We start from the raw sequence: 12502 nt of genomic DNA, 5'->3' as shown, positions 1-12502 counted from the left end.
TATTTAAGATGAAGAGCTGTGTCCTACAAGTAGTCTTCCCAATCAAGCAGGTTCCTGGAAGGTCTATATAGCTATAATATATCTTAATTGATCACAGTCAGCATAAGTCATTTTAATGGCCTCATTATTCTAACCTTTCCTTGTTTCGGATTCTGAATTTTAAGAAGAACATAGTTCACAGAGCAGCTTTCACAAGCATAATCAATATTAGGGGAACACTTGGCTGCTTTTGTTGCCAATCCTATTTTCATACAGGCATTACATTATTGGGAGAAAATGTTTTCAATATTAATAATAAGATATGATAATTGGACTTAATGTTTAATTATTTTTATATTACCTACTTTGCATTCAAATAGTTATCATGATTTTAATATTATGGAGGTTTCTTATGAGTAGATTTTCTGAGCACTCCATAAAGAACTATACCTGTTAAGGCTGAGATGGTAAGAAAGTGAAGAATGCATATTCATTTTTCCATTTTAGGCATAGGCCCACAAAACTTAAAGCTGTGAGAGCTCTTTGTGGTTATTTACTTCAAACTTCTTCCCAATTCTGAATGCCTTCAACTGCATCTCAGACTGGGCCATGTTTTGAATATTTATTGACTACTCCCTGGGATAGAGTGCACATGTACATCAAGGAAGTCTATTCTCTTGGATGGATGGATCTATTTCCTTCATTCAAGTATTGAGCATCCTCTAATACAGAGCTCTGAAGGGAGACAGATTAGTTGAGTCAAGGCGTTTACTGCCCACAAAGTGCCAAAGGATGACTTGGTATTCATCTCGATTGCAGCACTAATCATACTCTACTACACATGTGATACTGTACCTTTCCGCTGGATGGAATTTAAATTTCATGAGAGCAGAGTCCTTGTTTTATTCATTTTCATACCCAGCACTGAATGAACGTTATTTAGTAAGTCAATGGGAGGCATAATAACAAAACAATTTGTTTAGATATCCCCTTCTCCATAAAGTCTTTTCTCATGTCTGCTCAAAGATAATGGATTTTCGTTTTGCACATGGCCTTTCCATAAGATAAATTCTCACACTTTTTGATTGACAAATACTGAAAAAGGAAAACTCAAAGCTGATTTGAGGATTTTTTTTTTCCTTTCAAATGAGAAAGGAAAAATTAATTGACTAGTTTTATTATATCTCTGTTGAGAAAAAAATTATTCAAGTAGCCGTACAGTATTTATATTTTTGAGAAAGATGGATGATATCAATCAAGGTTGAGGAGTTTCTGGTTTGTTTTATAAGTTTTGTATGGAGTCCATAATTTCTTATTCTATCCCTGTTGTTGAGAGGAAACTAGGAGGACAGGATAACTAGAATATTCCCTTCTCGTTGCAGCATTATGAGCTGATGAGTTATTTTATTTATAATATTCATTTATGTATGTATAAAAAACACTGTTTTATAAATACATTCCATACACTCATTCTATTTTTCTTTCCTATATGCCACAGTAGGCAGTCAGTTACAAAAAAAGATCAACTTTATTCAGGGAACCACAAGTGTTTCATTTTCACAAAGGTGGAAATGTGGTTTAATAGATCCTTGCCTGCCACATTTAAAAATGAGTGTGACTTGCAGAGAAATGGGAAATGGAAATAGGAAAGGTGATAAATAAACTTTACAATAACCTTACAAATAAGGAAAACAGATCATTCAAACTTTTTCAAATGAGGCACTTTAAATGCCAAAAGAACAAGTACAGAGAATCCCATCTTTTATACATGAAAACAAACAAACAAGAAAACAAAAAAAACAAGGTACATTAAGAAATAAAATTCAAACTTCATAGGCACACATTTCTCTAGAGCATAAGTCAATAGATGTGACAGAAGATCTGAGCTTTTTTATCTGATTCTCTATCATAGGTGATTGTGACCCACTGTTAAAAATAAATTCACATAAATCTATTAAAAAAACTAATTGATGAAATGCATGCTAATATTTGTATTACAAAGGTTCTAGAACAAGTTTATTTCCTATTCAGATCCAGCATTAATTGAGACAAGCAACTAACTATGATCTTCCATAGTTAGTCCCAGTCAAAAATGTGACGTTTACTAATATATTTTTTTCATCCTATCCACTTATCAGTAGTTATACAGTTACGGAAAGTTAAAGAATCAAAGTGCTGGTAGGTTAACCTGTAATTGATCCTGCCTCTTCCACCTACTAGATAAGCAACTTAAGGCAAATATTTCTCCATCTCAACTACTTTATCTGTATCTCCCCAGTAGAGGGGGAAAGAGTAAATTTATGCATTAAATCATTTAGCTCACAATAAATTAATATTAATATTGTGTTTTTATTTTGATATTTTTTGTGGATTATATTAGAAGGAAAGCAGTTGATAAGTCTCTAGTAATTGATTGGCCTCCAAGCCTTCTTGCTGCCACTCTCTACACTTTAACCAATTTGTTCTTCAGACCATTATTAGATTAATTTTCCTTCAAATCGTTTTTATTTAAATTAATCCTATGCCCCAAACCTTTAGAGGTAACCCATTACCTACCAATTAGAATTAACTGACAATAAAGGTGCTCTCTGAAACATTTTTGATGATTCCATCTAATAAGGTCTTATTTGATGCTAGCCAGTGACAATACTTAGTAAAGAGAGACGGCAACTCTGTAGAAGATATATGTGTTCTATGAGAGTGGGGACTACATCTCTCCTTTTTTACAGTTCAAAGCTTAGCACTAGATCTGACAAAAATAGTCATTCACATGTTTCTTGAATGAATGAATGAATGAATGTTCTGCTAATGAGATTAACACCAAACCCTCTTCATTGAAGTTAATTAAGAATTGCAGTTACAAGTTTAGGTGGTGGACATTTGTTGTTTTTGACTGCCAACATCTTTCCCTCTTTCTTTTAATGAAAGCACCTTGATTTTCATTTAGGGAACTACCTCTCCCACATTGCATGTGATCTTGGAGGCAAGGTCAACATATGGATCCCTCCACAATGAGGAGAGGATCACCTGACAGAGATGGATCACTTAGCTATCCTAAGAGACTACTCTGTTTTATTTTTCTTTTTGAGTATTGGTTGTTCAGTTTTTTCCTTTGACCCTTTAAAGGCTGCCCACCATACTACTAACAAACTATCTTTTAGTCTAAGCTAGCTACAGTAGGTTTCTGTTTCTTACAATCAAACAATCCAGCTGATATACCACTTATAAGTAACATACAGCTGATTTAGTTAAGAAAGAAGTTATATGGGTACAACACAAATTAACTATTAGAATATTAGTACCAGTCTGGTGAGATGACAATTTTTGTATCAGCAATATTAACAGGAAATGATAAGTTCATAATTACTGTTAAAAATCGTCTAGCTCAACTCAATTTGAATAAAATCTTCCTTCAAGTCTAGAAATACATGAAGGATGAAAGCACTGAACACTGAACCATACTGCTCCCTGTCAGCCATAACAGATGCCTGTCACTGAACCTATTGCATCTACTTCTATTCCTAGTCAAGAGGTCCTGAGTTCTCGGCTGTTGATTCACAAACCATGAATCTGTCTGGAAATTAATGAATCATCTTCTGGCAATGGCACTTCCTCCCTCTGTAATTACCTTGACGTCCTTCCATACAGATCCCCCAAACACTACTTGCAGGCCGAAGTGTGTCCCATAGAGGTCAAAATAATTTATATCCAAATAATGTTATAGAAAAGGTTACTTTTTTTTAAAGTAACCTTATCAGGAAAATTCCACCAAAAAACTTTCTCAAACTATTGGTGCAAAATTTTCACTCCAAAGGTAGAGATGAATTGTTTGATAAAAAAGTTGATAAGCTTCTCAAAGGTATTCAAAGTTAAATTCCATAGTTTCCCAATTCTCATTTTTCTCAATTTTTCTAGAATTTCGTGAATTCAAGACCTTGCAATATAAGATTTGGAAATTCTTCTAGTACTCGCAGACTTTCCATCTAAGATGAGACAGCTGGGAAGAAAGCTAGGAATCTAGAGACACCCTTGAATTCCATCCCCATTTCTAATCTTTCTCATCAAGAGTCTATGTACTTTCTGTCAGACTAGCCATTTTCTTCTTTTTGCCTCAATTGGCATTTATTAATAACGGGCAGTATAGGAAAACTTTACAACTCCCCTTATCAGTGTTAGAAGAATCCTACATATAACACAGAAAGGCTCATGAATACCACTATTATGCAACCAAAGTTTGTTCTGCAATTGGCACATTACTTAATTTTTTTTCTATGAAAATTCAGCTGATGATATTCTGGTTATTTAGTGGCAGAATACAGAACAAGACAGGCATTTCAACCATCCAAACAACACAAGTAAAAGCAAAGTGGAAGTATAATAGATGAATATTGTCCTGATTAAAAAAATAAAAGAAAATAGACAATTAAAAAAAATAATAATTCCTGCAAGCCGGAAGATATATTATATTTATATTATCAACCATTCTCTCAGACCTGTAAGAAAACCAAGATCCTCCAGAATCAAGAATGTGAAATATCTGTAGGCATCTGTTTATGAATGGGCTAAGGAAGAGATCCAGTCTGGATGATAAAGGCTGGAGGATGCAGGGTATTGTAAGCCTTCAAGAATCATTACAACATGTTTAAATTTTGGTACTATATAAACCTAGTAATACCATGTGTAATCATTCAGTAGTAGGAAATAAAAGTATATGTCACAATAGCATCCAATTAGAATTTATATAATTTTCATTTTGCTAATATCAAAGGAAGTACAAATAAATGGTTCTTGGATCCTAGGCCCCCATAGCTTCTTCAGATGGAAGAAGAAAATGAACAAGGAAAGAACTGAATCTATAAGGAATCACTATCAACAAGTTACATATATCATTACAGAGTCTTGTGGGAAGTTCATGAGCCATTTTTTAAAATTTGTTTATTTATTTATTTATTTTTGGCTGTGTTGGGTCTTCATTGCTACGCACGGGCTTACTCTAGTTGTGGCGAACAGGGCTACTCTTTGTTGCAGTGCACGGGCTTCTCATTGTGGTGGCTTCTCTTATTGCAGAGCATGTGCTCTAGGTGCACGGGCTTCAGTAGTTGCACCATGCAGGCTCAGTAGTTGTGGCACACGGGCTTAGTTGCGCCATGGCATGTGGGATCTTCCTGGACCAGGGATCGAACCCGTGTCCCCTGCATTGGCAGGAGGATTCTTAACCACTGCGCCACCAGGGAAGTCCCTCATGAGCCATTTTTAACAAAGATGGGGAGAGACTGCTATCACCAAGTACTTTCCTATTATGGTTAATTACTAAACCTCACTTCCCTGGGAATTAACAGTCACTCACACTAACTCAAGAGTATTCTATAAGTGGTTGCTATTCTGACCCACAGTTTCATGATACATTCTAGTAATAAGGTGTGAAGAAGGACTTTATGGCTCCAGGGTACACATGGATTAAAACTTTTGCTTAACAGACATGCTAACCTCTTAAAGGTGTGGATGGCAGGGCTCCTCCTCCCTCTCGGGTCTTTGAAGGGGGTGGGAGACCCAAACTAAAGATCAATGATCTTCCTATATTAAACCTCCACAAGGGCATCCATGCACAAATCTGAGTGATTCTGGAATCAATTTTAATCGCTTGACTACCAGTACCTCTGTTATATATAGGACACTCTTTGATATTAGTGTCCTTGAGGGTTAGTAATTGAATATGCATCATCTTTTTTTTTAATAGCTTTTTAAGAATTCTTAGAATTTCTTCCTTTTGTCTGTTATTCCCCTTTTTGGGGAGTATCTAAGCTTTTGGTTCTGAGGGTGACCTGATATAACCTTGCTGTGTATTTGAGCTAGCACAAAGATTTTCCTAAGGAATTCTAGGAAGAGTCTCCATGGTAATCTGATATTCCTAAAGATAAGATCAGATGAGACCCTGAGCAGATTCCTGAATTCAACTGGAGATTTAATTAAGTAACCTTAAGGCAATTTCCCATTCAGAAATTCAGTGTCTTTCTGAACCTACTCCTAATCATCTCTTATAAGGTCAATTAACTTCACGTTTTTGTATATTTGCCAGCTAGCAACACTATGTATGACTTTGACCACAACAGACCTGGCTGAGTAATAAAGAGTTGAGTATTTCCAGGACTGGAAAAAATAATTGACAGCACATAGCCTATTAAAGCTGAAAGAGCAGGGTCATTTGTCTGTGAGGGCAAGCACATTAAAACATAAAGGTTAATCTGTGGGCTCACAGAGCCCCACTAATCCTTGCCAACCATAAGCTGCTTTGCAAATTTTATCATGAACTTGCAAAGCTTGTTTGCAACTCTCTAAAAATCATAGAATCACTGAAACATTTGGTTGGAGGACCCCATAAGGTCATTGACTAACAGCGTTCATTACCCTATCTCTAGTCATCTTTCCTTAAAGTATTTCTGACAGAGGAGAAGATTCCCTTAGTCTCAAATTTCTCAAGGGAAAGAGTTCATAACCTCTTTTGTAGTTCTTTCTGTTCAAAAACATCTCAAAGCATAGAAAATATTTTCTTATTGTTAACTTACACCTTTGTTAAAAAATGAACTTCTTAAAAATTAAATAAGGCAACAGTCTGCTGGGGTTAGAAGAAAAAATAAATCCCATAAAGAAAACTAATCCAAAGAAATATTTTAAACTATATCCACAATTTTTTCCTGAACTCTTATTTTAAACATTTGCTGATGCTTTGGTGTGATGGAATTTTATCCATATAGCATATAAAGCTCTTTATTATTTGTTCCCTATCTTTCCAGGCTTACTTCCAACCCCCCTAATTTTCTTTCAATTATAAAATTTTAAACCAGCCAATACCAGTTGTATTGATGGTACCGAAAGTTAACATCTTTTATTTCTCAATCTGGAAAACGAATATTGTTCCTTAAGACACATTTTCTCCCTCGTGAAGCTTCTCTGACCTCAATTCAATTCTCTTTGCCTAAATCATTCCCAAACACAGTCCTTTCTATATACCTCTGGAATAGAAGATATACAAATATATGATTAATTCATACATATTTCTTTTATATGAGGTCTAGTCTCTTTCAAATTAGGAATCAGATCTTGCATTCCTTAGTATCATTAGTGGTTGGCAAATCATTTGCCCTCAAATGTGCAGAAACTTTGTGGTCCAATAACTAGTGACCATACTGATCCACATTGGATTGACAATTATACAGACCACTGGAACTCAGGATTAACCAGTCACTGCCATAAAGTTTTCATCGTCTTCATAGAATGCATTCCCCCTGAAGGTACATGAGGAAGTTTCTCAATTTTGTGACATTTTCAACAGCAAGAGAAAATCTAGGCAGTAAAATTTGTAGTCCAATATCAACTATTCAGGACATTGTCAAATATCATTAGAACCATGGGGAACAGCATTTAAAATCTGGGCTATGAAAGGAAATCTGGAATATATTGTCATATGCTTATGACCTGTAATTTACTTCCTTGTTAGTAGCAAACAGATGGATTGAATAAACTGAACCCTTCCACTGGTCTGGGAAGGAGAAAACCATTTCCTTTATTTTATATTTCCTTAACCAGCACATAAAGCCTGAGAGTTAAGTTTAGGGGCTTTGAATAATACAAACTTGTAATCTGAAGTTTCTTACAGGTTTTAAACTGCAATTTTCTCATCTATTAAATAAGAATAATGATATAGGGTTCTTGTGAGAAGTGAGTATCAATAAAATAGCTCAGGGCCTAGCACACAATAAGCTCTCAACAGATGTTCATCGTCTCATCATTTTCCACTCAGGAACCCAAGGCCAAAGGTTAGAGGCCATGTGTTATACAAACTCTAGGTGTAAATTAGATAGTTATCTGCTACCCACAGGCAGATCTAGCTTAGAGCTAGTCATGTTGTTCTAGTTGTATCGTTAGTCTACATCTTTCCCTCCTTCAACTTCACTTCCCCTGGCCCTATGACTTCTCTGTTCTACAAATTCCACCTCAAGAGCAGCTAAGATCCTCCTCCTATCCCACCAGGAACAGGAACAGCAATCTGCCCCACCCCACTGGATCCTGTGTCTCTCTAGATTCCTGGCTTGAGATCAGCATGGATAATTTGACAAGTCACTTGGCTGCCCAGCCTTGCTTCTCATCCTGGAGCATTTAACACTCTACAGATGTGAATAAGCATTTTCTCACAAATTTGATTTTACTTGGTATCAAAGCCTTAAAATTTTTCTTTTGCAAACTCAACTAAAACATGGCATAATTCTTCGGTTAATAAGGAAGGGGAAAAAATACCTAGTACAATTGTCAAACATACAGTTATCCATGACTCCTGATGGAGATTGTTCCCATAATCTGGAAGCTTTTTAAACCTGAAGCTGAGTATTTCAATATTTAGTGTGCATAAAAAAATCATCTGACTGTATTTGTTTAAATGTATTAAACAAAAATTTATTTATTGGCAATGTGTGTCAGGCACAGAGCAGGTTTAGTTCTTTTTTAAATTTTTTATTGAAGTATAGTTGATATACAATGTTGTGTTAGTTTCTGGTGTACAGGAAAGTGATTCAGTTATATATATACATATATGTTCTTTTTCATAATCTTTTCCATTATGGTTTATTACAAGATATTGAATATAGTTCTCTGTGCTATACAGTAGGACCTTGTTGTTTAACTGTTTTATATATAGCAGTTTGTATTTGCTAATCTTGAATTCCCAGTTCATCCCTCTCCCGTTCCCACCATTCCCCTTTGGTAACCATAAGTTTGTTTTCTATGTCTGTGAGTCTGTTGCTGTTTTGTAAATAAGTTCATTTATATCATATTTTAGATTCTACATATAAGTGATATCATATGCTATTTGTCTTTTTCTGTCTGACTTACTTCACTTAGTGTGATAATCTCTAGGTCCATCCATGTTGCTACAAATGACAATATTTCATTCTTTTTTATGGCTGAGTAGCATTCCATTGTGTATATACACCACATCTTCTTTATCCAGTCATCTGTTGTTTGGACATTTAGGTTGCTTCCATGTCTTAGCTATTGTAAATAGTGTTGCAGTGAACATTAGGGTGCATGTATATTTTCTAATTATGGTTTTCTCCAGATATAACCCCAGGAGTGGGATTGCTGGATCATAAGGTAACTTTACTTTTAGTTTTTTAAGGAACCTACATATTGTTTTCCAAGGAACCTACATACTGTTTTCCATAGTGGCTGTACCACTTTACATTCCCACCAACAGTGTAGGAGGGCTCCCTTTTCTCCACACCCTCTCCAGAATTTATTATTTGACTTTTTAATGATGGCCATTCTGATCAGTGTGAGGTAATGCCTCATTGTAGTTTTGATTTGCATTTCTCTAATAATTAGCTATGTTGAATATATTTTCATGTGCCTGTTGGCCATCTCCATGTCTTCTTTGGAGGAATGTCTGCTTAGGTCTTCTGCCCATTGTTTGTTTTTGTTGTTGTTGTTGTTATTGAGTTGTATGAGTTGTTGGTATATTTTGGAAATTAAGCCCTCGTCAGTTGCATCATTTGCAAATATTTTCTCCCAGTTGTCTTTTTATTTTGTTTATGATTTCCTTTGCTGTGCAAAAGCTTGTACATTTGATTAGATCCCATTTGTTTATTGTTGCTTTTATTTCCATTGCCTTGGGAGACTAACCTAAGAAAACATTGTTATGATTTTTGTCAGAGAATGTTTTGCCTATGTTCCTTTCTAGGAGTTTTATGGTGTCATGTCTTATATTTAAGTCTTCAGGCCATTTTGAATTTACTTTTGTGTCTGGTGTGAGGGAGTGTTCTAACTTCATTGATTTACACGCGGCTGTCCAGCAAGTGTCCGACCACCACTTGCTGAAGAGACTGTCTTTCCTCCATCGTATATTCTTGCCTCCTTTGTCAAAGATTAATTGACCATAGGTGTGTGGGTTTATTTCTGGGCTTTCTATTCTGTTCCATTGATCCATATGTCTGTTTTTGTGCCAATACCACACTGTTTTGATTACTGTGTCTTTGCAGTATTGTTTGGAGTCTGAGATGGTTATGCCTCCAGCTTTGTTCTTTTTCCTCAGTATTGCTTTGGCAATTCTGGGTCTTTTGTTTCCACGTAAATTTTAGGATCATTTGTTCTAATTCTGTGAAAATGTCATGGGTAATTTGATAGTGGTCACATTAATTCTGTAGATTGCTTTGGGTAGTATGGCCATTTTAATAATATTAATTTTTCCAATCCAAGAGCATGGGATAGCTTTCCACTTCTTTGAGCCATCTTCAATTTCCTTCATCAATGTTTTATAGTTCTCAACATATACATCTTTCATCTCCTTGATCAGGTTTATTCCTAAGTATTTTTTTATGTGATTTTTAAAGGGGTTGTTTTTTTGTTTGTTTGTTTCTCTTTCTGATATTTCATTATTACTGTAAAGAAATGCAACAGATTTCTGTTTATTAATCTTGTATCCTGGTACTTTGCTTAATTCGTTTATTAGTTCTGGTAGTTTTTGTGTGGAGTCTTAAGATTATGTTTATTTTTACAGAAGTAAAAAGAAATAAATAAAGTAAAATATAGGGTTTGTAACTACATTAGTGGTTCCTTGGTTTTCACCAGAACAAAATGCTTTGCTGTTTTTTGTTTTGCAATTTGACTTCTGTGACCTGTGACACTAGTAAAAGTAACTGTCCTACTTTCCTAATCTATAAATTCTCACGAAGTCATCAGCAAATTTTCTGGTCTGTGCATGGTACTCGGTATTGTCCCAGTAGGTAATTTAATTCTAATCAAGATGAAAAAATATGTCATTTAATATTCCTGTTCATTTTTATTCTGACTATATATTCTCTCTCTCTCTCTCTCTGTGTGTGTGTGTGTGTGTGTGTGTGTGTGTAGGTGTGTGATATGTTATTTTGTTTTGTTTTTTGATAAGTGGTTTTCAAATACTGAAGGTATCTCTGGTTCCAGAAAGTGGTTTCCAAGCTGGAAACCACTGAATTGAATAATCCCACTCATAAGAAGTCAAATTGGAGAAGAAAATAGATCTAGAAAGGAGATATGACTTGTCTCCAGTTACTGAGTCACAGGCTTAGCTGGTGCTGGAAACCAGGTCTCCTCATTCCTGCTCTCAAACACCCCATTGAGGTCTAAATTTCAGTTTAGCTTTTCTAGTGCTTCCTGTATTCAAACCTTTCACTCACATTGAAATCTCTAGAGGAGGACAATTTTTAATAGCATTTTACTTATAATTATTTTTAAATTGCCCTATAAAGAACTATATGAAGGTATATTTAGTTACACACATTTTTATAATTAGTTCTAGGAAATCAGTTTGATTATTGCCTGTTTTTCTTTCTACATTGCTACATTTCATCAAAGAGGTTTGATCTTGTATTATATAGCATGTTGATCTTTAAGTGTTCTATAGCCTAAAAATATATATACTGTGTCAGAAACCATTTTGCTCATCCCAGGAATTTTAAGTAGGCAGAATGTATATGCTCCTGTTGAGATGGATTTGTTTTTTGCCCTTATTCAATTACAAAATAATAGTAAAGCCTCCAGAGAAATTTAAGCAGTGTCAAATGCTAAAATGAAAGTTACATCAGTTCTAGAAAGTGTGAAGGAATCCTTTACAAGCTTGAGTGATGAAGATGTATGATTTGAAATACCTTTCATATTTGGAACGGAAGGGACTCTCTTCAGTAGAGAGTTTGATGTGAATAGTGACCATCTACATCACAAAAAGTCTCTGCTACTCTAAACAGATGTATTTTCAGATGTCAAATTTATATTAAATGACTCAAGAGCAAAGATATTTTGGAGTAATGAAATCACTATCACAATATGATCTCATGCACATTTGCATCAGAATCACATAGGATGTTTGTTAAAATTTCAGTTTTGGAGATCCTACTCAGACCTAATGAATCAGAATGCCAGAGATGAAGGGCTTGAGATGGAGGAAAATAACAGGACTGCGTTTTAGATAAGTTCCTTAGCTGATTCTTTTGCTTCACACCCTCCATCTAGTAAAAGCAGCCAGCTCTCCTCACTAGCTCTGTCAGAATCTCTGGCATCTGCCCCACCATAAGGAAAACAACAACAATAATAATAACAGCAACAATAAAATAATTCTAGAACCTGAACTGACATAAGCCCTCAGTTCTTCGTTAGAAAGAGAATCTACATTGTGAATTCAGTGACTTAGAAGATCCCTACTAACAGGAGTGTGAGTCTAGGAAGTACTTATATAGTTGGAATCACTGGGGTAATTACAAGAAAGATTTGGCAATGTTAGTTGCTAGTGTTCAGAAAAGATTTTTATCTTCAAGAATGGAGCATAATTATCAAGTTAAAAATGTAAAAACTCCTCTCAGAAGCAATCTGTTAATTGACTTGGCACTAATGTTGCCTTTGCAGTTTGGCTGATTATTTCCGAGGGTAGTCGGTGTGTGTTTTTTTTTATTTTTTGGAGGGGGCGGGTGGGCAGTGGTTAATAAAACATCTTCCAGTTCTTTAG

This window comes from Eubalaena glacialis, chromosome 6 (assembly GCF_028564815.1).
Source record: "Eubalaena glacialis isolate mEubGla1 chromosome 6, mEubGla1.1.hap2.+ XY, whole genome shotgun sequence".
Lineage (NCBI taxonomy): Eukaryota > Metazoa > Chordata > Mammalia > Artiodactyla > Balaenidae > Eubalaena > Eubalaena glacialis.
This window is presented reverse-complemented; position numbering follows the sequence as displayed.